The sequence below is a fragment of the Ceratotherium simum genome, chromosome 11 (genome assembly GCF_057802395.1).
Source record: "Ceratotherium simum simum isolate JZ-2026a chromosome 11, ASM5780239v1, whole genome shotgun sequence".
NCBI lineage: Eukaryota > Metazoa > Chordata > Mammalia > Perissodactyla > Rhinocerotidae > Ceratotherium > Ceratotherium simum.
Window position 1 is genome coordinate 28488218 of NC_141910.1, and position 23708 is coordinate 28511925.

General features: G+C 37.6%; 1 protein-coding gene and 1 pseudogene across 3 annotated transcripts in view; one reads left to right on the forward strand and one right to left on the reverse strand.

Moving 5' to 3' along the window:
- EFEMP1 (EGF-like fibulin extracellular matrix protein 1) overlaps positions 1–23708 on the forward strand; it is a 57762-nt gene that overhangs the window by 15499 nt on the left and 18555 nt on the right. The window lies entirely within an intron of this gene.
- Positions 20313–23708, reverse strand: part of LOC147915962 (uncharacterized) — a 200201-nt pseudogene continuing 196805 nt past the window's right edge. The window contains exons 5-6 of the transcript XR_015553647.1: positions 23145–23344; positions 20313–22688 (exon numbers count right to left, since the gene is read on the reverse strand). The product of XR_015553647.1 is annotated as an uncharacterized LOC147915962 (transcript). The remainder of the gene's footprint in view (positions 22689–23144; positions 23345–23708) is intronic.

A 23708-nucleotide genomic window follows, 5' to 3' on the forward strand; every position in this document is an offset into this window, starting at 1 on the left:
TTAGATGGAGTATAGAAAGGGTCAACAAAATAGAAGTAATAGTGTTAAAGTGTAACCTCTAAGGCTCTATTGTCTTACATTTCGGCAGCATCCCGGTCATTTCTTTACTAATCTTTCTTAGAGATGTACCTGGATTCTATCCTGACCCACCTTTATATTCTATAATGAGCAACTGAATTTTTAACAAAATAAACTTTTTAGATAGACCATCATAGAGCAGATTAGAAAATAACTTATCTGGGACTGACATTGAATCCCCAAGCCCTTCCATTCTTCAGACGTTGGTAAATTATATAGTCAGGAGGCAGCCCAGAATAAAACTCCACTCAACAAGCAAGGCAGAAAATTCCAGTCATTCATGATTAATTAAGCTTCCTGGTAAAAGCTGTGGGCCCTTTTTGTAAAAATAGTTCACAACCTGGCATCTCAAAAGAATCCTAATCCAGGGAGGTGGCCAGAGAAAAAAGTCCTCCCACACAAGCTGGGAGAATTGCAGAGCTTTCTTCTAAACCTCAACTGTATGACCTCCCTTCTTTAATGATGAAAAAAAAATAAACTAATGATAAAAAGAAGCTAAATGAAAGAAGGAAATTTAATTGTGGTGCAATTTAAGCAGCTAATGATAGTTCTGAAAAACCAGGAAAGATTATTTGATGAAAAGCTTATTCAAAAAAAAAAAAAGTTAAATAGCAAAGCCATTGTAAATTAGAGTTCAACTCTTAGTAAACTAAAAAATCTTCTCATTAATTTTTCAATTTAAGCAGAAAAATGGATTGTGTAAGTATGCCAGAGCAATAGTTTCCAATAAACCAAGCTATCACAGATGGTTAATACCCCAAAAAGACTGTTACAATATCACTCTATTAGAAAAAGAGCTTGGGCTATTTACCTGTCATTGTAACAACCTGGCCACAAACAGTATTAGGATTCTAATAGAGAGTTTTAAAGAATTATTAGAGGGCTGGCCTGGTGCCATAGTGGTTAAGTTCCCATGCTCTGCTTCAGCAGCCCAGGGTTCGCAGGCCCGGATCCCGGGCACGGACTTATGCACCTCTCATCAAGCCATGCTGTGGTGGCACCCCATATACAAAATAGAAGAAGATGCACAGATGTTAGCTCAGGGCCGATCTTCCTCATCAAAAAAAAAAAAAGAATTATTAGAAAATCTAGTTATAATATCAAAGTCAGGAGTAGGCAGAATTACACCTTACCAAAAGTATTATGAATTTGTGTGTTTTTCTTGGTAAAATACAGTTTCTGGTCTAATATTAAGGGAACAATTTATAGTGACAAGAGAAAATAAGAAAGACTTCAATGAAGAAGATTTCATGAATTATTTAATTAAATATGAATGGTGTTTTGAATTTTCTCAAGGGCTTAAAAAATCAAGTAAAGGTCCTGAAAAGTGGGCAAAACTAATTGCAAGCGACAGGCCTGCCTATTCCTCAGTGTAGATCTCAAATTAGGAAAGAAGAACCAGTGCAGATTCAAATTCAGACCAAGCCTTTGCAGTTGATTTGGAGAGCTACATTTAAAAATGATTCTAATAGATGACACATCACTGTTATGTCAACTCTATTACTCAGCATAAAGAAAAATACCACTTCCCTTAAAGGAGAAGATATAATTTCTCTTCTCTGTTACAGTTAGGTGAACCTTCTAACCACAAAAATCACAACTGGTTAACTGTAGTCACTGAAAACTCATGACTTAAGTGTTGCTTGCCCATTGATCAATTTTGAATATATATATATCACATTATTAGGATGAAACAGTGAAGCCAGTTATGAGACTTCCCTGGCTCCTCTGCTGAGTGACTCAAGTAACAGTGTCACTCTCCCTCAACACCACCTACCATCACCACACACCACTCAGTCTGAAAATCAGTCATCTAAAGAAAAAGCAAAAACACAGTGAACACCTGTTAGGGTAGAGGCCAGGACTGTATTCACACATTTGTGGAGAAAAAAGCAAACTAGAGCAAACAGCTGAGCCATATCCTTCTCTTCCAGGACTATCTTACCCTGAGAGACAGGTGCAACTGTAAGAGGAGTGAGAGGCAGAAAAAAGAGATGTAGAATGGAACTGGAAGAGATAAAAAGAGAGCAGGAGAGGAAAGTAGAGGACAATGAGCAAGCATAAGACTATACTAATCGAAAATAGGTTCTACTGAAGTATCTTATAAAATAGTGTTACAGTTACCAACTTTCCACCTATGTGTATAAGTGCGTATTTCCCTCAAAAGACTGATGAAAGAAAAAAGAAGTGACACCTGAATAAACCAGTTTTGCTGTTTTTATAAAATTGGCTAGGGGAATCTTTAAATTTGGGATTCAATTGTCTAATATGTTTTTTGAGAATCGTCTATATGCTATATGTGATGGACCAGCGCTTCTCAAACTTTAATGAACACACAAATTACCTGGGGACCCTATTAAAATGAACATTCTAATTCATAGGTCTGGGGTGAGATCCGAGATTTCACATTTCTAACAAGCTCCCAGATTTTGTTGGTATATATAGATCCTATATTCCAGTAGCTGACAGTTTGCGCTTCCCACCAAGAAGTTGATACGTCTAGTGAGTCTTCATTTCTATTTTCTGCACTTAGCAAAATGTGATATAATTTGGATAGAATCAGATTTCCGTGTGGTGGGTTTTTTTTTTTTTCAAAAAGATATTTTTCTCTGGTTAGATACTCAGTTTCTCCAATATAAACTCCGTTGTAACAGCTACAGCTGTAATACATAGATATTTCCCTTGCTTACTAATTAATAGAATTTTCTTCTGCAGTGGAATGTTTTTATGCTTGAATGCTCGGGAGGATACCAGAAAGTAGTCTTTGGCAGCCAAGAGTGGTGGAAACCCCATGAAACTCAGCAAGAGACAAAAGTTCTCATCTGGGTCTTCCCCTAAGAGAGTCTGACTGCATTAAACCAGTTAACCTCTTTGGGCCTCAGTTTTCTCAGCTGTTAAAATGAAGAGTTGTCCTTTCCAGCTCTTATTCAAAGTAATTTTAAAAGAATGAGAGAAAGAGAGAAGTAGAGAGAGGGCACTTTGTCTGGGTTACAAGCCTTGGAGGTGTGGACAGTATATGGTTCTTGATTGATACGTGCCTGGCATTTAAACTGTTTCTATAGATAGGAGATCTTCTTTGCCTTTCAGATGGCATTTTTATCAGGAAAACATACCAGAGCAAGTCAAAATCTGCCCTGGGAAGAATGCAGGTGCATTCTGTGATTATAACAGCATTAACGACTCAGAAACAAGAAACCAGACAGTTCTAATGACTTGAAGCTTTATTGACAAAACAGTTCACACCTAGTGCTGGTTGTTTGCTAAAAGTCTGGACCAAATCACTGAAGCTTTAAAAGCTTGATCACTGAAGTCTTTTCCCCGGGCACTGACATGGGTAATTATTGTGGTTCATGCCACAGCCTGGGACTCCATTTCAATCCTAGCTTGGAAAGGAGTTATTTTTATTTTGGTGCACAGTGAATATACTTTTTGTGTGTATTAATATAAACTCCTTTAAAATGTAAAGGTTTCAACACTAAATGTTACAAGCTTTTTATTATTTTCTTGATTTTGAATTAAGATTTCCTGCCTTCCTTGGAGGACATGAATACCTGCTAGCCAAGAACAATCTGTTTAACATCTACACTTTGTTCATTTTACATTTCGGGATTTTTTTCAGCCTCAGACTCAAACCAGGCTTACAACCAAAGCAATCAGTCTTTCCTGAGCTTATGCATTATTATCCATCACATAGAAACCGTAAGGAAGTCTGTGTGCTAGTTATCTGTTGCCACATAACGAATTACCCTAAAATTTAATGGCTTAAAACAACAAACCTTTATTATCTCACAGTTTCTCTGGGTCAGGAATAGAGATGTGGCTTAGCTAGGTCCTCAGGCTTTGGGTCTTTCACAAGGCTGCAGTCATCTCCAGGCTTGACTGGGAAGGATCCACTTCCTAGCTCACTCACTAGTGGTGTTGGTAGGGTTCACTTCCTGCCTCCGTTGCTCATGAGTTCTTCCTCCTTCAATTCCTTGCCACATACACCTCTCTATAGAGCACCTCACAACGTGGCAGGCTTCTTCATCAAAGTAAGCAAGGGAAATGGCAAGAGAAGGTGCCAGCAAGAAGGAGAGTGCTAACAAGACTGAAGTCACAGTCTTTTGTAACTTAATCATGGAAGTGACAACCTGTCACTTTTGCCATATTCTGTTCATTAGAAACAAATCACGGGGCCGGCCCCGTGGCATAGCAGTTAAGTGCTCCCGCTCCACTGTTGGTGGCCCGGGTTTGGATCCCCAGCGCGCACTGATGCACCGCTCGTCAGGCCATGCTGTGGCGGTGTCCCACATAAAGTGGAGGAAGATCAGCATCGATGTTAGCTCAGGGCCAGTCTTCCTCAGCAAAAAGAGGATTGGCACGGATGTTAGCTCAGGGCTGATCTTCCTCACAAAAAAAAAAAAAAGAAGAAAGAAACAAATCACTAGATCTAGCCCACGTTCAACAGCATGAATGCCAGGAGTCTAGGATCATTGGGAGCCATGTCAGAAGCCGCCTACCACAATCTGTAATTAAAATTCCCCCTGAATTGATTCCAACCAGACCTTTCGAGTTAAATCTAGAATTTTTAAGTGGTTTCAAGCAGCAAAATATGAGTTAAAAAACAAAATGCACCCACCTCCCCAGCAGTGCAGAAGACTGGATGACTCATTCAGATACACAGCCTGATGGGTGTGGTTGAAATAGGCAAAGTACTATCCAAAAGAAGAACCCCGCTGCTTCTACAGCTCCTTTTGAATGAATGTATCTTTCTCTTCTTCATGGATTTGGGACTTATAAAATGCCACCAAAACCACTCCTAAGTAATTATGACTATATCCTTTGATTTAAAAATTTCTGTATTAAAATCCTCTTTTACTCCACTGTACAAATAAACAATACCCATGAAATAAAAACTTTATGAACAAACACAAAAACTCCCTTTATTTTTGCAGGTTAGCGTGTACCCACATGCCTGTTACATAAAAGAAATTTAATAAACACTGTTCTTACTTGGTGTTAACTTTTGTGCTAGACATCTGTGATATTTGTGTGTTTGTTAGAGAATCATGGAAAATATTCTCCATCTCACCGATAGACATGTCTGTTCTGTTTTGGTCACATTTTCCTTTCTACAGCCTATTCAAAGCCTGCTCTTAGAATCATCATTTTTATGTTTAAATATGTTTACATCCTTTCTTTTGCCTCAAAAGTCTACTAGGAGATATGTGCTGACCGTAACTTAAGGTTACAATAAATAGGTTGTGTAAGAGTTAAAAATTCAGAAGGCATAAAATCCAACATGAACTTTCTTGGGATTCTAAGGAGTCAGTATCTTGGTTGTGTGGGTTTTTTTTTTTTTTCTTTGTATGAGGACCATCAGCCCTGAACTAACATCTGATGTCAATCCTCCTCTTTTTTCTGAGGAAGATTGGCCCTGGGCTAACATCTGTCCCCACATTCCTCTACTTTATATGGGACGCCGCCACAGCGTGGCTTGACAAGCAGTGCGGCAGTGCACGCCCAGAATCCAAACCTGCAAACCCGGGGCCGCCAAAGTGGAGCACGCGCACTTAACCGCTGTGCCACCAGGCCGGCCCCAGGAGTCGGTATCTTGATAAGAGGCAGAATAGTGATTTATTTTTCAACAAGAAGACAATAGTGAAGTAGAGTAGCACTCTAAGGCAAAGGAAAAAGAAAAAAAATATGTGAGCAAAAACAAAAATCAGTGAAGGTGGAAACCAAGAAATTGAACAACGTATAGGAGGATCTATAAAATCAGATAGTGACATGTAGGGAAGGCCACCAACCACATCCAATCTCCCCTAAGAAGAATATTCGAGAAGCCAGATTGTGAATTAACCAGAGGGAAAGAATAAAGACAAGGCTAATGCAGCTACTAAAAGAAGTAACTAAAATCCAAAGGAAGGGTTATTTTTTTTTTTCTTTAAAGATGGAAATGGACCAAATGTTCTTAAATTGCTTTTTAAAGTACATAATACAGCTCTGTATGGATGCAGTACGCTTTCTACTTGGTTCACTCTCCCCCAGACTTAGTTTCCAGATTTGCCCAGGTGTCTCTGATGCCAATAATAAACCCTCTGTCGGCCTGTTGAGTGGGTAGTAGGATAAATGGGTGCCTTGGCAGCCAGGTAGAAGCTAGCCTCTGGCCTCCGGCCTGGAGCATCCTGGGGAGGCTGGTCTGGTCCATGAAGCAGGCAGTGAGAGCCAGGGCAGCCCTCAGGGGGGCTCCCAGTCAGATCTGCTTCCTTTTACTGTGAAGCCCAGAGGGAAAAAAAGCATCATGCTCATAAGATTTCCTCATATTCAGCCATCCATTTGCTAATACATTGTCTTGACATAAGTAGCCCCACTAAATTCCTCTTTCCTCATCACTAACTCTAAAATGACAGTTTAAGGATTACCCTTTCTGCCACTTACCATGAAACACGGCTCCAAACCAGTTTGTTATAGGTTTCTGAGCTTAACCACATAGTTCACAAGTGAGTGGATAATCAATCATTTTATGACTAAATCCATCTGGAACAAATTTGAAGAAGTAGCCATGTAGGTTTCTTTTGGAAAAAAAAATTAAACTGAAACCAGAGTTGATCTTTTCAAAGGTTCAGAAGAAAAAGAAATTATAAAACTCAACAATGACTTTTCCCCCCAAAACTCATGCATGTTCTCTGAGTAAGATTGTTTCTGTCCTGCACCCATTTTACATTTCATTTAATCTTTCAGAGAGGCAGTCCTGGAATGCTTTGGAGGAGAGTCCACTTCCCAGAGAATGAGGTCATGATCCCTCCTTGGGTAGAAGGAAAGGGGGACATTGTTTGGTCGGGTTGTAACCATAACTTCATGCTGATCTTAAATTCCCAAACATGCAGGGCTCAACTGGAGGATTATGGAACCAAAAGAGCCTGTTTCTGGCCATTCTTGCTGGACCCACTATTTTTGCCCTGTAGGCATTAAAGGATAATTTAAATATCAAGAAACTTAGCTTTTAAGAACTCTGGCTTTCTTTCCCTTGCTAGACCCCAAATTGTTAGTGTAAACTTAGGATATATTTTTCCATGTTTACCCTGAAATCTGCATCATTCATGCATTCATTATTTCAATTTTTATCACTTACTCATCAATTTGTGCATGGATGCATTCAGTTAATATGTTTCCAAACTGTACTAGATGCTTAGACACACCACCTTTCTTGCAAAGACTTTTCAGTCTATCTAAAGAGGTAGGATAAAGTCAGATTTTTAAAAATTAAATGATATAAGTAATTCAGCTCAACAATTGAAGAAAACCCAAGTTGAGATCCTCCAGTCACCGTATAGTCAATGGTAAATGGTGGTTACTGAAAAGCACTGGAGGAGTCCGGAGGAGGGATTGGTTGCTGCAACCAGGGTCCATTTAGGGCTTTGTGGATGTGATCTGGGTCAGGAAGGATGAACTGGATGTGAATAATCCTGAGAAGAGAAAGAGCAGGTGTTGCTAGGTGGACGCCCTGTTTATAGAATAATGGTGACAATATTGTGTTGGTGTTTGGGGTGAGGGAAAGGAGGGCTACTGTGGGGGCAGCAGGAAACATGGTAGGAAAATTCATTGGAGGACAGTTTATCTAGAACCCTGAATTCTTGGTTAAGCCATTTAGATTTCGTACTGTCATAACTAGTGAAAGATTTTTAGCAAGGAGTGACATAATGAAAACACTACCTCCAGATAGTTGTAGTATGAGGAGGAAAAATAAGTATACACATATGGTTAAATGTGTTAAATCATCCTAATAGGACTGGGGTGGGGTATGGGGGTGGAGAGGGCATATGTCAGTCTGATTTATTGAAAAGTGAGTGAGTTTCTCAAGAAAGAATTGCATTAACTTTCAAGTACGGTACATACAGTAATGATGCTAATAAGAGACATAAAAAGAGAGTTTGATCCACAAGTACTATTTTCAGGACCAAAATAATTTGTTTAAAACTATTTCTAACAGAAACATTCATTATTTTTTCATGCAAGTGCTTCTGAGTCAAATGATGATTCTAAATAAGTTCCACTCCAATAAGGTAAATAATTAGGTTTTAAAAATTTTTAAAGTAGGGTTAAACCTTAAGTTTAAATAGTAGGTTTATAATATTGTTTAGCAATATATTTATTCATAGGTCTTACAAAGGTAAACATCAAATTGTAAATTAATAAGATTTTGGTGTAATTTCAGCTCTTGCACCCCATGAAATAACCAATTAGGAGCTAAATAAGCCCTTAAATAATCTTCTGAACAATCAGCCTTTCTGCCTCGTGCCACATCCATTAAACCGTAGAATGTTCATTAGTCGTAACATATGGCTGAAGGAATACGGAACAAGTCTCTAGCCATTAACTATGTCTAAACATAGACCTTTAACAGCAGTTACTCTTATTTTAACATGTTTAAGGCTGTGATGCTGCAAAATGCAATGAATGCAACCTAAGCAGTCATGCCCTGATTATAATAAAGATTTTGCAGTTATAGGAAATTATGGCAAGAGGCAATTATCCATAGGCCCACTGTCCCCTATGAGTCCTCTAACTTTTACTTTGCAAATAAGCATGAACTAAGGACTAAACAGTAAATAGGTTATAAATAGAGGAGAGCAACAAGTTCTCCCAATATGTCTGGGGAAATGCATTTTCCAGTAAAAAATTATCTTCATTTAAAAATAAGAATTTAAATGGAGTACAAAAAAGAGAAGGGCAGTTTGGGAGTGGCGGTGAGGCTGGACTACTAAACTAGTAAAGCAAGAACTTAAGAACATATAATTTAGCTTATGGAATGATCCAAGGAATGTTAACTGGATTTAAATTCACTTCACTAAGTCATGATATTATTTTGTTTTGTTGTTTTTTTGAAGACTTACCTACAGAATTTTGCAAAGGTAAAACACCTGGTTTGTCTGTTTATTGATCTGAGTTTCCATTCTGGAACATTTCATAAACAATAATCATGCCTGTACTTTTCCTTCTCAAGAATGGGGTCTGCTGGAGATGATGTGTTAGTTGTCCAGATTTACTTTTGTATTTTGTATTGGATTTGAATATAATAAGATGGGGAAAGAAAATTTTAATAATTGCTTTGTTACTTAAGATGGCATAAGACCATAGACTAGGTATCCTGTAGCTGGATCCCTAAACATAAATTCAAAGTGTGAGATTACTCAACAAGCCTGAATTGAGTAAACATTGTGTGCAAAGCATAGTAGGTGGTGAGAATACAAAGATAAAAGCTTTTAGTGCCTGCCCTCAAAGAGCTCACAGTCTATAAGGAAGTAGACAGTAATTACAATGTGGCATGTTGAGTCCCATTTTAGAGACTTCCAAGAGAAGGGGACACCAGGCCTCAGTCTGAGAAAGTTGTGGAATTAGCCTTGGGTGAATTGGGGGAAAGGAAGGAGGGAAGGAGAAAGAATGATACATGCAGAGGGAACTGCATTTGCTAAGGTTGTAAGTAGACGACAGAAGAAGGGAACACGTGTGCTATATGATTCAGTATGCAGTACGTGAGGGTAGCAAGAGTCAAATCATGAAGGGCCTTCCATATCATGTCAAAAAGTTTGGGGGCCAGCCCCGTGGTGTAGCAGTTAAGTACGCCCGCTCTGCTGCTGGCGGCCCGGGTTCGGATCCCTGGTGCGCACCGATGCACCGCTTATCAGGCCATGCTGTGTCAGCGTCCCATATAAAGTGGAGGAAGATGGGCATAGATGTTAGCCCAGGGCCAGTCTTCCTCAGCAAAAAAGAGGAGGATTGACATGGATGTTAGCTCAGGGCTGATCTCCCTCACAAAAAAAAAAAAGTTTGGATTTCATCCTGAAGATAGTGGGAAGTGACATATGAGATTTCCTCTGCAACAAGTGAACAATGCCCTATACCAATTTGAAACTTTCTTATGCAAATCCAAATGAAGTCCACCCTCTTTGCTCACAGAATAAGTAAATAATACATCATTTGCCTTTAAAACTTATTTCTGAATTCTAAATTTGTTAGGCCAGTTAGATAATTTTATTGTAACTAATTAGAACTGGTTTTATTCTCCATTTATAACAGTGCTACAAAGGCAAATTAAGTATGTATTTCATTCTAAAAATAGCACAGCTCTGTTGTAAGCCTAAATTTTTATCAAATATAATGCAGTAGGGAAAATATCTTAGCTCAAGGAAAAGCTAAAAAAGTCAAATCCAGCCTTAAAAATCCACTCAGCATTTAGTGTATTGTTCCAGACCATTATGATTTTATCCACACAGACTATAACTGTAACTCTAAAAGGATTTTTACTACTTTAGGTTTGTTCCATCTTAAAGTTTGTAGTAAAACTTACTGAAAGACTAGTTTGAAAGTAAAATTGTAACCCAGACTTTGCAGAAGCTACAAGAGGTTCTATACGTCCACCTTATTTGGCACAGCATCCCCTAGTCTGTAAAACAAATTGTTGTAGTGACAATATAATTATATAAATACCATGGAAGCATTGAGTGTTATTTATCTTAAGTGTTTTGCGACTTTATAGTAAAACAGTGCTAGAATTTATACATCAAATCTAATGAAGAGCTCAATTGGTACCTTCAACAAATTGAGGCTATAAAATTATATAGGCCACTGATGTGTGCCCAGGGTTGTCCAGCTGCTGGGTTCCTAATGGAGAATGTCAGAATTCTGTAGTCAGAGCAAAACTTGTTTAGGACTCTGAGCCAGACAAAGTGCCAGGGGCACCACTTCCTCCTTAAGGTGGCTCTAGTTAAGGAGGAAGTAGGGAGCAGCCATCCAAGACCTCTCCAAGGCAGTTGACTCCAGAGATAGCAATTTGCTGCTACCCCTCTTTCTTAACAAGGATAATTTTTGGCTACAACTGTCCCAAGGTCAGTTGGACAAGCTGCTTTCTGTAGCGATCTTACATCAGCTAAAGAACCTGGGAAAAGAAGCATAAAGAACGTGGGTGTGAGCCAGACCTTGAAGGGGAATCTATCCTATTAAGGTAGAGGAGTTGAAAAGAGGCTCACAGGCAAAGGCAGACAAGGGGCAACATGTGTGTTGCACATGGCAGTATGTAGCCTGGCTAATGTGGAGGGTCATAAAAGATGGCATTGATAAGCTGGAATCTAATGAAAATACTAGTTTTTATATGAAACTACCTGTTATGCTGCAGTGAGGTTCAAAACAATCATACAGGACCTTCTGCATTTTATCGACATCTATGTGCATAGTGCCTAGTCACAAGATTAGCTAGCAGGTGTTGGAGTCTTGGGAGCTTGGACAGCAGCCCACCATCACTGAGGAGATGAAGATGGCAGGAGCAGCCCTGCTGAGCTCCCAAGGGGTGCTCGGGAGAGCCACAGTGCTGGGCCAGGGAAACAGCATTTACAAATGCTGAAGCAGCAGTGCCCAAGGCCTCCAGACCAGTAGGAGATGGTCCTTATACTACATTGGATGTGGCAGCAAGCAGTCAGAGCTCTCAAGTTAAAAGAATGGTCTGTCTGATCAGGGTGAAATAGAGAAAGGGCAAATGCAAAATTGAATATTTAAATAGGAAGGAGTCAGAAATGCAGGATGCAGAAAGGTACGATAAGAAAACGGAGAAGGAAGTCAGCCTAGCCACCTGCTGATTTGTCATACTATCACCATAAGCATAGTTTTTCCTCAGGCTTTAAATTCTTTCATGTTTCCTGTTAATTCTCTCTGTTATGCCCTTATATGGGAACAGGAGTCTATCATGTACACATATATGATTTAACTATGGCTATAATGAAAGCATTTGGAGGAGGTTGTTTGGTGTTCGAAAAAAACAAAATTAATTTTCCAAAAGAATATTTTTCTAATATGCCATGATTTTACTGTATTACTAGTATAGCATTTAAAAAACAAAAATTAGCTCCAAATCACCCTCTCCTGTGTGATATGATTGAATGGATCCTCCATTACTTCATTAACTACAGATAATGTAGCTCGACATTATGTTTTGTGGACTCCTCGGACCTGCTCATTTGACAAGTCAGAAGTCAGGCATCCAGTGTTTTCATCCTAGAGTTTAACTCTGAGCCTTGTCCTTATGAACAAACAACCAGAATTTACATGCCTGACTTTACAGGTGGTAATTTCCGCTACATTTGAAAATATTCCCCATCTGTTCTCTAGTTCTGATTTATAATTTCATCACTGCCTTGAAAGATGATGACCATAATGTGCTTGACATAAACAATATAATAAATAAAAATTGCTGCTGAAGTTTACTTTTTTGTGTGTGTGAGGAAGATCAGCCCTGTGCTAACATCTGCCAATCCTCCTCTTTCTTTCTTTTTTTTTTTTTTTTTGCTGAGGAAGACTGGCCATGGGCTAACATCTGTGCCCATCTTCCTCCACTTTATGTGGGACGCCACCACAGCATGGCTTGCCAAGCAGTGTGTCAGTGCGCGCCCGGGATCCGAACCGGCGAACCCCTGGCCGCCGCAGTGGAGCGCGTGCACTTAACCACTTGTGCCACCAGGCTGGCCCCTGAAGTTTATATTTTTATAGCTAGAATTTGTTCACACAAAAGTTCTCTCTCAGAGTTACATATAGGTTCTAATTAGAGCTCTAGTTAAAACTGTAATTGCTAAGTAGTCTTTATAAACATTAACACTCCATTGCTGTGAAGTGGTCCTATAGCCACCAACTGCGCTTTCAGATCACAAAATATTATGAAATGCAAAAGATGCTAGATGCTTTTTGTTTTGCCAGATCCCTTTTGTTTGAATATTTGCAATTTCCCCAATGAGAAATAACTTTAAGAAAGGCTGATTTTGCCTGTTCTTGTATCCACTCATCTGGAATATGCCAAAGGAAGAGAAGTGATTCAATGCTATTGTGTTCCTCCTGATTGGATTTCAGTCATGATGGACCACATTTAAAATATGAGCAAGGAGGAGCCGGCCTGGTGGTATAGCGGTTAAGTGCACGCGCTCCACTGTGGCAGCTTGCGGTTCGCAGGTTCGGATCCCCGGCGCACACCAACTCACTGCTTGTCAAGCCATGCTGTGACGGAGTCCCATATAAAGCAGAGGAAGATGGGCACAGATGTTAGCCCAGAGACAATATTCCTCAGCAAAAAGAGGAGGATTGGCAGCAGATGTTAGCTCAGGGCTAATCTTGCTCACAAAAAAAAAAAAATATATATGAGTGAGGAAACAAACCTAGGATGTGTAATTATATGCAAGTACATAGAAAATAATATTAAAAGCCTTGACTTTCTGCGGTTTTCTTTCTTCCTTCCACCTGTATACAACAGAAGTACCAACCTGATGTACATCAACTTATAGTAATTTCACAATGTTTAATACAATTTATTGAGTACTTGCTGTCAACCAGGTACCATTTGGGTTCTGTATTATTTCAGTTAGTCCTCACAATAACATTATGAAATGGGTATTATCCCTACTTGACAGATGTGGCAGTGAGACTTGGAAAGGTTAAATAACTTTCCCCGGACACATACCTAAAACATGGTGTTGCTTGGATTTGAACCGAGACCTATTTGACTCTGAAACCCGTGATCTTACCCATGCTTCTGTCTCAATCATATTTCATATCTTTCTGTCAGTGAGTTGCATAATAAAAAAATTTATTCTGCGGTTCTCAGACTTTCTAAAAAGATCAGCAAGTCTTCCCATAAACTCTAATTCTTGGTATAATAAATTCTTGGTATAATAAGGCTAGAAAAAAAGCTAGCACAAGCAACTAAAGAAAGATACAATCTCAAATAATACAATTTAAAACTTAAAAACACTATGCAGTGAGAAAATAGTATGATTGTTCTAATTCTGAAAGCCATGGAAAGAGATCTGTAGTTGAAGGTCACTGACAGGGGACGTCCGTATACCTATCTGGTAACCTAACAGTCATCTACATTAACCACATATGTGCCTAAAGCCAAAGGTTTTCATTTAAAGATTTCCATAAACAAATTATTACATTTCTAAGGAAAAATAATGCTAGGCTAATTTTAAAATTAACAATATGAATTGTTCAGTTTTTCCATTTTCTTCTAAAATGAAAATTTGGAATATGATAGACTCCACGGATGTGCTCCATGCAGTAACCATTGTAAGAACATATAACAGACCCAAGAACATAGACTGTTTTTTTTTTCATCTGTGTTTATTCATGCCAAGAAATTCTCTTAAAGACTGACTAAGTTTGGCGTCTACCTTTAACGCATCAACTGCGTAACTGGCACGAGTCCATCTCCCTTTGTACTCCACAGACATAGGAATAGTGTACAGGGCATGTCTCCCCACGAGATGTTTTTCAGAGTTTATGCTGCCAAACAGGCATTAAGCTCCTCTAAATTCTTAACTTTACAGGTACACAGTAGTGCATTTAAACATTAAGGAGAACTTTCTATTCATTCCAGAGCCATTTAATCCTGTCCAGAAGGATGAGTCCATTTTTAGACCCTCCTTTGATTCTACAGATTAGAAGCAGGGAGAAGTCACTGCTGAAAAATGAAAAAGAAGAGAAGAAGAAACAGAGACCTATGATCCCGGCCCCCCAAAAGCAAGAGCATGTTATTCAGGCTTCCCAAGATCCACCGTCTTAAGTTAAAGAGGGCAGAAGAGATAAGAGCTGGAAAATGAATACTTTTTACAACAACATTCAGAAATTCAGCAAAGTGAGCTTTAATTCCAGATTTTTAAAACTGAAAGAGGTCTCAGAGAATATATAGTCCAAATGTATTTTTTGCCTCCAATGGAAATGTAAGATAAAATGCCCCAAACTCATTTAAAAGTCCAAAGACCATTTTATATGCCAGCCTGAGAAGTCTTTAGAATTGAAACACTCACAGGGTCAGTAGTTTTACCAAACAGTATTTTCTTTTGTCCCCTATTGCCTTTAGATACTCCTTGAACTAATCCTTAGGGGTTATTTGAATGCTATTGCTTCACAACACTGAAAGTGTTTTAACACAGAGGGGGGGAAATATCCCACAGCCTATGTATGTCAGACACAATTTATCAGAAAATTAAATTCAAGTATGCATGATAATTCATGAATAACTTGGGGAAAATGGTAACTAAAGTATCAATTTGGAACAAAACCAAGAAGTCAAATCTCACTTGGTTTAATGGTGTATGAAAGATTTGGGCACAAGCTGATAGTTGCTTACATTTAACATTTTGATCACTGAATAATCTTATGCCTTAAAATGATGAAAGCTGCCGAGCCTTCCTTCCTGAAAAATTCTTAATATGGGACAAGGAATAATAAGCCTAGGATTTCTTCCTTGAGCAAGGAAGCAGTAGAGAATAAATAACCACTTAAGATGCGATCTTTCCTTGCTACATTTTATCATAGAGCAAGTTTTTCAGGTGGATATATCATAAAAGTATAAAAGTAAACATCACAACTATACCAAGATATATGTATGTGTACCATGTGTCAAATGAGAGAAAGTATAGATATTCAATTGTGTTGAATTTTCACAACTTTCTATATTACAGTGGATGCAGCATCTGTTTTTCAAAATTATTATCAATATTTTCAAACTTAAATGTATGATACAATGAACATTGAACACCCACCATCCAGATTCAAAAATTATTAACATTCTGCTATATTTGCATGCAGCACCTTAACACCATTTTTCAAAACAGATGACTGGTCAAATCCCTACCCACTACTGGGATCTCACGTTGCACCATTTGCATATTTCCAGTGATAGGAATCTCATTACTTCCTAATATATTAAAATGTCCAATGACCACAACAGTTTTTTCTTACACTGAACTAAAATTTGCCTTCTTTGAATTTCTACCCATTTATTCTAGTTCTGCACTTTGGAAAGTCATGGTCAAGATCTTTTTCTTCTTCTCTAAGCAGTCCTTCAAAACCCTGAAGTCCACTCTCATAGCAGACTATCCTCAGATACAAATCTCATCTGTATTTTCTTCTCTTGTATATTGAGTTCGGTGGGAAAAAGATAAGGATGATGTTAAGGACAGAAGGAGGGACTATAGGGCTTCTTATGGGCTGGCATTTTTCCCCACAAGTTTTGATATGTAGTATTTTCATTTTCATTCAGTTTAAAGTAGTCTCAATTTCAATTTTGTTATCTTCTTTAAACCATGAGTTGTTTTTGAATTGTATGTCTTTTTTACAAAAGAAGGTGATTTTTCTAGTTTTGTTGTCTTCATTGTTGTTCCTTTCTTATTTGCATTGTAGTTAGAGAACAAAATCTGTATACTGCAATTTTTGAAACTTATTTAGACTCTCCTTAAGGCTAGCGTATAGTAATTTTCTTTTAATGTTCCCTCAATACTTGAAAAGATTATGTATTCTGTACAGTGTTCCATATATGTCAATTAGTTCAAAGTTTTTAATCATGTTATTTATATTTTCTATTCATTTCTGAAAATGTATGCTTATTCTTTTAGTTATTGGGAGAAGTATGTCAAAATCTCTTACTGTAAGTGTATTTATTCATTTTTTCCTTTAGCTTTATCCATTTTTGCTTTATCTGTATTGAGGCTATGTGATTAAATGCAGTTAAATTTAGAATTTCTGCATTTTCCTGATGAACTAAAACTTTTGTTAATACGTAGTATTATTTTTTATTCTCTAGTAATTTTTTTTCTCTTAGAGTCAACTTTGTCTTATATTAATATTGCAAAGCCAACTTTCTTTTGGTTAGTGTTTGCATGGTATTTTTTCCATCTTTTTTCTTTAATCTATCTGTGTCATTATATTTAATTGTTTTTCTTGAAGCAGCATATTCTGGTTTTGTTTTTTTAATCAATGTGAATTCTTGGTTTTTAGTAAGAGCATTTAATCCACCTACATTTAATGTAACTATTGATATGTTTAGGTGTAAGCTACCATTTTACTATTTGCCTCTATTTGTTCTGCACGTTTTAGTTTGCTGTTTCTTTCCTTTCTTGCCTTCTCTCTAAAATGATAGACTATTTTGTATTATTCCATTTTCTCCTGTATTAACTTTGCAGTTTTATACTCTTTTACTATTCTTTTATTGTTTTTCCCTAGGGATTACTTTAACGTACATCCTTGACTTATCAAAGTCTAAAATAAATTAGTAGTTGTACCTCTTCCCAGACTATGCAAGGACCTTAAAATACTTAAACTCCATTTACCTTCCTGCCAACCTATGTGCTATCATTCTCATGTATTTTAATTCTAAATATTTTATAAATCCCTAAAGACTTGACTATTATTGTTTTATACAGTCAGTATTTATTTAGATTTACCCACATATTTATCCTTTCATTGCTTTTCATTGTGCTGGAATTTTGAATCAAAAAGAGAAAAGAAAAGGGAATTTAGTGCAAATTTGGTGAGTTACCCCCATCTTCATCCTAATTCTCTGCTCCATTTGGAATTCAGAAAAACATAAGGACCCTGAGGCATATAGGGAAACATTGTGCAGAAACAACATAAGTAAGATGAAATGATATGGGTAGGAAAATACACACAAGAAGGTAACATGCTCTGAAGGCAAGTGGGGCAAAGATAAACTTTATTTAAAAAGCCTTAGGCAGTTAATGATTTGGAGAAGTATTGCCGAGTTACACTCAGCAAATTTAGTAGTATGTCTCAATTTAGTGGCCACAAAAGCTGTTTATTGTTGAATGAACAACAAGTATAATGAGAGTGGTCTCATACAATTAGGAGGTCACCAAGCCATGCTTGTTATAATTGGCATTGCCATAGCCAGGAGCTTATGCGACTTCAGGTGACGGCTGGCCTAAAGGAATGAGGTGACGGCTGGCCTAAAGGAATGAGCCAGGAATGTGTGTGCTTTGGGCTATGGAGACTGACTCATCTGGCTGTAACGACTCACGGAGGGAGGCCAGGAATCAAATCACAGTGCTCAGGCAGGGCATGGTGGACTGAGTTGAATGTAGTCAGTCTCCATTTAGTTCATCACTTTCCAAGGGTTTGATCTGGAGCTGGGGATGGGAGGCGGGTGGGAGGGGCAAGGTGAAGCTTTAGCGCACCAGGAAAACACAACTGAAATGTTACTGCAAGGGCATTCCCATAATAAGATGCGATCATAATTCCTCCAAAAGCCATCCAGTATAAGACAGGTCCCCAGCTTGTACTGGATGGGCTTGACCTTTCACACAGAGGGTCTTTAATTTCTGGAACTGAGCCACCCCAGAGCAAAGACTGATGGTTCAGCTTCTTTCAAAATACAGTATTACCTCCACAAGGTTGTAGATTGATGATTGGTTGTAATATCATTCCAAATACCAGGGTCATCTTTTCTCAAACAATTTTTTAATGGATAATTAAGTTTAAGAAGAAAAAAGAGAGTTTTAGCTGGGTTTGACATATTCACAGAGATGTCAGAGAACATCCCTGACAATTAATAATCATTTATCAGTAGAAAATGTTTTTTCCTTAAGATTCTGAAAGTAATAAGCTTCACTTTGCCAGTGTGCAAAAAGGGCGGAAGAATGAGAATTAAGGCCTTTGTTTTTGCTTGTTCTGTTTTAGCCTATGACTGGTTCATTTGGTTTGTATGTAGTACAGATGAGTCACGAGTTGAGTGTTCACGTGCACCAGTTGGTTTTTCTCCCCCATCTTCAGGAACTGTATGTCTAACCTCATCCAATCATCTTGCAAATGAACACCACTAGCCACAGAGGATACTAGGTGAGAGAAGGTTGATTTGCAGTGTAAATCCATCATCATTGCTAGAAAAGCAACTCTGCATACATGTAGCATGGTTTTCCTATATAGAAACAGCATATTTCAAGGTTCTGATAGAACACAGTGCAATGCCAAAGACACTTGATTCACCACTCTCTAAAAGAAAGAAATGAACTATCAGGGAGGCTGATAATTGTTGATTTTGGTGATATTTTTGTTTATCATTTAAAGCACACCAAATTATTAACAATCTGTTTTGCCAGAACAGATAAGAATCTAGAACTATAAATCTACTGCTGGCCATCGATGAAGACAGTCCTCTTTTGTTACTTAATATCAGTATTTATTTTCTCCACTAGAACTGCTTAGCTTGGGTGAATTCTAGATGATAATTTCAGAAGGGTGAAAAGCTAACTAGAACTGGGCATTTAGCCCAGATAAATCTGATTCCAGTACTATGAAAGAAGCAGCAAGGGAAATAGAAAGTCTTTGACAAAAATTGTTGATAATTGGCTAAGGACTGGGGAGGGAAATAGAAGACTTGGAGAGCTATGAATGTTATTCTAATGTAGAAGAAAGACACAAGGGAGGAATCAAAGTGCTACAGATTAACAACCCTCTCTTTAATTCTAAGAAAAATTAAATATATATATACAACTACAATCAAACTTCTGCTATTCAGAACCCTTAGGAAATAAATCTTTCTGGAGACCTAAATTGCAGAGGCAAAATAGAAATCTTGGGTTCGAATCTCTGCTCTGTGTGACCTTGGGCAGGTCACCTCACTAATCTACATTTCAGTGATATCCTCCTGCCTCATACATAAATTATGGATGATGTGACCACTTATTCCACAGGGCATTATTAGGATTAAATCAGAGGCTTGTAGATCTGATTTCCTAATAAAATAATAGATGTATAAATATTGCTAAGCATTTACCTATTTTTTATACCAATGAATTTTAGAATTTTAACAAATTTCTATATGAAGTTATATAAAATATTACACTTTCTTCTTAATCAGATTTCAATCAACATAATTTAATGCCATGATGACTCAGATTATCATTATCAATAGCCATTATTGGATGTGGCAGTAGTAAAACAGCAATGCCCTCAGCTCCTGCTGAAATAGTTCCTACCTTTCAGGATTATATTGAAAAATAGGATGAATACCCAAAATAACTATAAGATCTTCATCCAATGAGTCCCTTTTATTTAAAAAGTTTCATGGAATAAGTAGAAAAAGTACTTTGCTGGAAACTAATTTATTGTCCTGTCACTAAAAATCATTAGGACCAATCATTCTGAGCAGATGGGTATCTATCTAAATCATTAAGAATGTGGGGGGGGGGGGTGGAAGCAAGAAAGAAAGAAAAGGAAAGAAAGAGGCCAGGAGTAAAGTAGCTCCTCCTTACAGCAAACATGAATGCTTGACCTTTTTTTCCCCCTACTTTACTCCATTTATGAGATTAAATCAGTATGGTTGAGGAAGACATAATAAAGTTTTAAATCCACATGGCCGCAACTTAAATTTAACAGTACCTTTTCTTTAATCACAGAATTTCAGAGAACAGCACCATCAAATATTTACAAGGCATGCACAGTGTCCCACACAGAACTAGTAAAGATGTGGTTATTTTATTCTAAAGGTTTACGATCTGGAAACAAAAAGATATATTTTGATGTTTCTGAACATTTTTTTAATCTGTGCATTATCATTAAAGATAGACAGTCTATTTTACAGATGGAGAAACAGAGAGAAAAAGAATTGCTACCATGGCCCTAGATCACACTGGCAGTGACAGAATCAAAATAATTTCAGTCTCCTTCCTCCTATTTCAGTGCATTCTCATCACTGGTCCATGGTGGCTTATTCCAAAGTAGTTCTGATTATTCCTTAAACCTAAAGCAGCACAAATTAGAAAAGTCTAAGTGGTAATCCACAGCATTTAAGGTACGGAAAGTTTTGCCCATGAAAATACACTGAAGTGACTCCATGTCGTGGTAAGTTATCAAATTATGGAAAGAACATTGCAGAGATTAAAATGTTGCATAAGAGAAAGAAAGCAGCATGAGTCAGGGGTTTGGGAAATATGAGTCAGACTGAAGGGAAGGAGCCAAAAACATAGAGAATGAGGGCCTAAGCAGGGACTTAATGGACAGCACAAAGATTTGGACACAGTTGCCTTCATTAACTTTGAGAGAAAACCAAATATGCAGTTCCATAGACTGGGGGTCAGTGTGATAAAGAAGCTAGAAGTGAGAGCTGAGCAAAGTTCAGACTGGATTATTTAAAGCAATGATGGTGCCAAAGTCAGCAAGAGAAGAACCTACAATAGTATAAATCACTAGGAGGGAGAGTGTGGGCACATTTTTGAAAAATGAGGGAATCACCAAATATTGCCATTAGCTATTCTTAACGCATTAGAATGATGAAATATGAGTTCATTTACGTGTTGTGATATTTTAGGAAGCACATTCTATTATTTTGTTCTTTAGTAATGTTTACATTAGGCTATGTCTACATAGTTCAGAGCTGCTCCCTATGGTGTTCAATCCAAACTCTAATCCCACCTTTAAGGCCCTGAATTTTGCTAATGACTTGAGCTACCATTTTATGAGTGTGTTCAACCATGCACAGGCACCAGGCTTCTCATGCACAGCCCCTCCAGCCATGCTGATTCCAGCTGTCTGCCATACTTCTCATGCAAACCACTTTTGTCTTATCATTGTTTTCTATTGTGACTTGTCTTCTGCCTAGAAATAGCCTCCTATTTCTGCCAATCTGTGTACCTTACCTTCTTCAAAATGCAGCTCAAAACTCACCTCTTCAGGCAAACCTTCCTCAGCCTCCCACCTTTGATGCTGCCTTATTCCTCCTAGCTTCTGCACTTCTCAACTCCATTGTTTTATATCCATTTCCATTTGCTGACATCTTGCTGGTTGTGCTGTGTTTCTTACATTTTGCCTGTTACTCTGCCTTGTAAATGTTCAGTTCCATGAGATATAACACTGATCCTACTTTCCTTAAACTCTAGGCATCAGTTCTCAGAAAACAACCATGATTCATTCATCCATTTATTGAAAAAATATTTGTTGAAAACATACCATGTTTCATGCACTCTGCTAGATGCTAGGAATACAGAAATAAGTAAATCATAGACCCCATCCTCAAAGAGCTTGGGTCCAGGGCCCAGGGAATGTGTTAACTGACTGCCTAAAGGACCTAGTGAACTTAACTGTCAAGGATAACTTATAAATAGTTTAAAAACAAAACAAAAACTCCTCTCCCTAGAGTAGTTTTTCCTAGATTCTCAGGAAAATCATGGCTGACTTGAGTAGTTTCCTTTGTGACTAAAGCATTGCTTTTACCAGTATAGATATTCTCACCACAGAGGACTTTCATAAACACCTGGGAGATCCAGGTGTTCTGGTGCCTCGGCACAGGGACGGATATTCTGCTCTGAATTTCTGACATAGTTGTATATTTTAATGATTTTCTTATCACATTGAACTTTATGATATTTAAGACAAATATAAATGCATACAAGTAGAAAAAACAAGCATAAAAAAGCTTAACAATGTATAACAATTCTTATATGACTTTGTATAGATGTGTGAATAAACAATAAGAGGATCTCAAAGTACAACTTTCAAAATGATAAAACTGTGTCATTTAAGTACACTATTAAATTGATGGTATAATTGAAGATAGTTCAAAGAAATTCAGTCTATGTATATATCCTTCAGCATTAGATAACCTGCTAAGAGCAAAGGAGAGGATAAATATTCTAAACTCGAGTCAGAGAAGCCATAAATCAAAATATAGTCAGTTCATTTACTAGCAGATCCAGCTCAAGGTGTATGATGAAGCATGCATTCAACTCCTTTGGAATAATTTCTTGAAAGGGGATTTCATTCAACTGTGTTTTATTGAATTTCAGGAGGTTTCCCATCTGAAAGAATTAAAAATAAGTGAGTCTAGGTAAGTAGAAGAAAGTGTACAAAAAATATCACCAGTCACTTCTAGGTGAGGTGAGTCCTATTACAGTTTAGTTTGTTTTTTTGATAGAGAAATGGAAAGAATATAGTGGCAGTGGAGGCAGTGGTATTTTATTTTTTGTTTTTTTTTTATTAAATTATTCTAACTCACCTAATGTTTTTATTAAATAATCCTTCTCAGAAGGTAAACGGACCTGCTTCTTAAGAAGGAGCAGGTCCAGGTAGCATGGTTTTTATGTTTAAAACCTATTTAATGATATATTAATTCCACTGGAAATGTTAGGCTATTTTTCAAAGAGACTTAGAATTAAACGACAAGAAAGAAGGAAGGAAATTGTAGGACATCAGGAATGCAGTGGGGTGGAGACATCTTTGCAGAGAGATGTCTCAGAAAGAAAAGCCACGCTCACTGGTGAGGCCTCTCTTAGAAAATGCAGCAGCCAGCCGAGTCCTTGATCTTCTGCCAGCATGTACTGAGGAAACTTGCCACATCTGAATCTCACATTGCAGTATCTCTCAGGGCTGTTATCACTGCAAATGCTGGCAAATGTTCTTGACATAAAACAATAGGAATTCTGCTGTCATTTCTGCATTAGCGAGTCATAAAGCTCTGAAAGAAACCCCAATAGAAATGTTTTCATGAAGTGTATATGAGAAAATAATAAAAGGCAAACAAAAGAGCAGATAATTTTAAAGCAAGGTTACTGCACCTTTGCATAGTACCTAAAAAGGACAGAGTTGTAACGGTGATTTGAAAATAATAATAATAGATTTCAAAACAAAAACAAAAAACAATACCAAAAATATTCGCCAAAACTTTAAAACCAGGTTCAAAGAATTATGTAATAGATGCTTTTATAGGTTATCATCCAATAAACAGCCATACATCCCTCGAGTATTTTTCATCTCCCCTCCCTCTTTCTTTTGGAAAAAATGCTTCTTATCATTTCCACACCCAGCTAATTGAAAGCCGA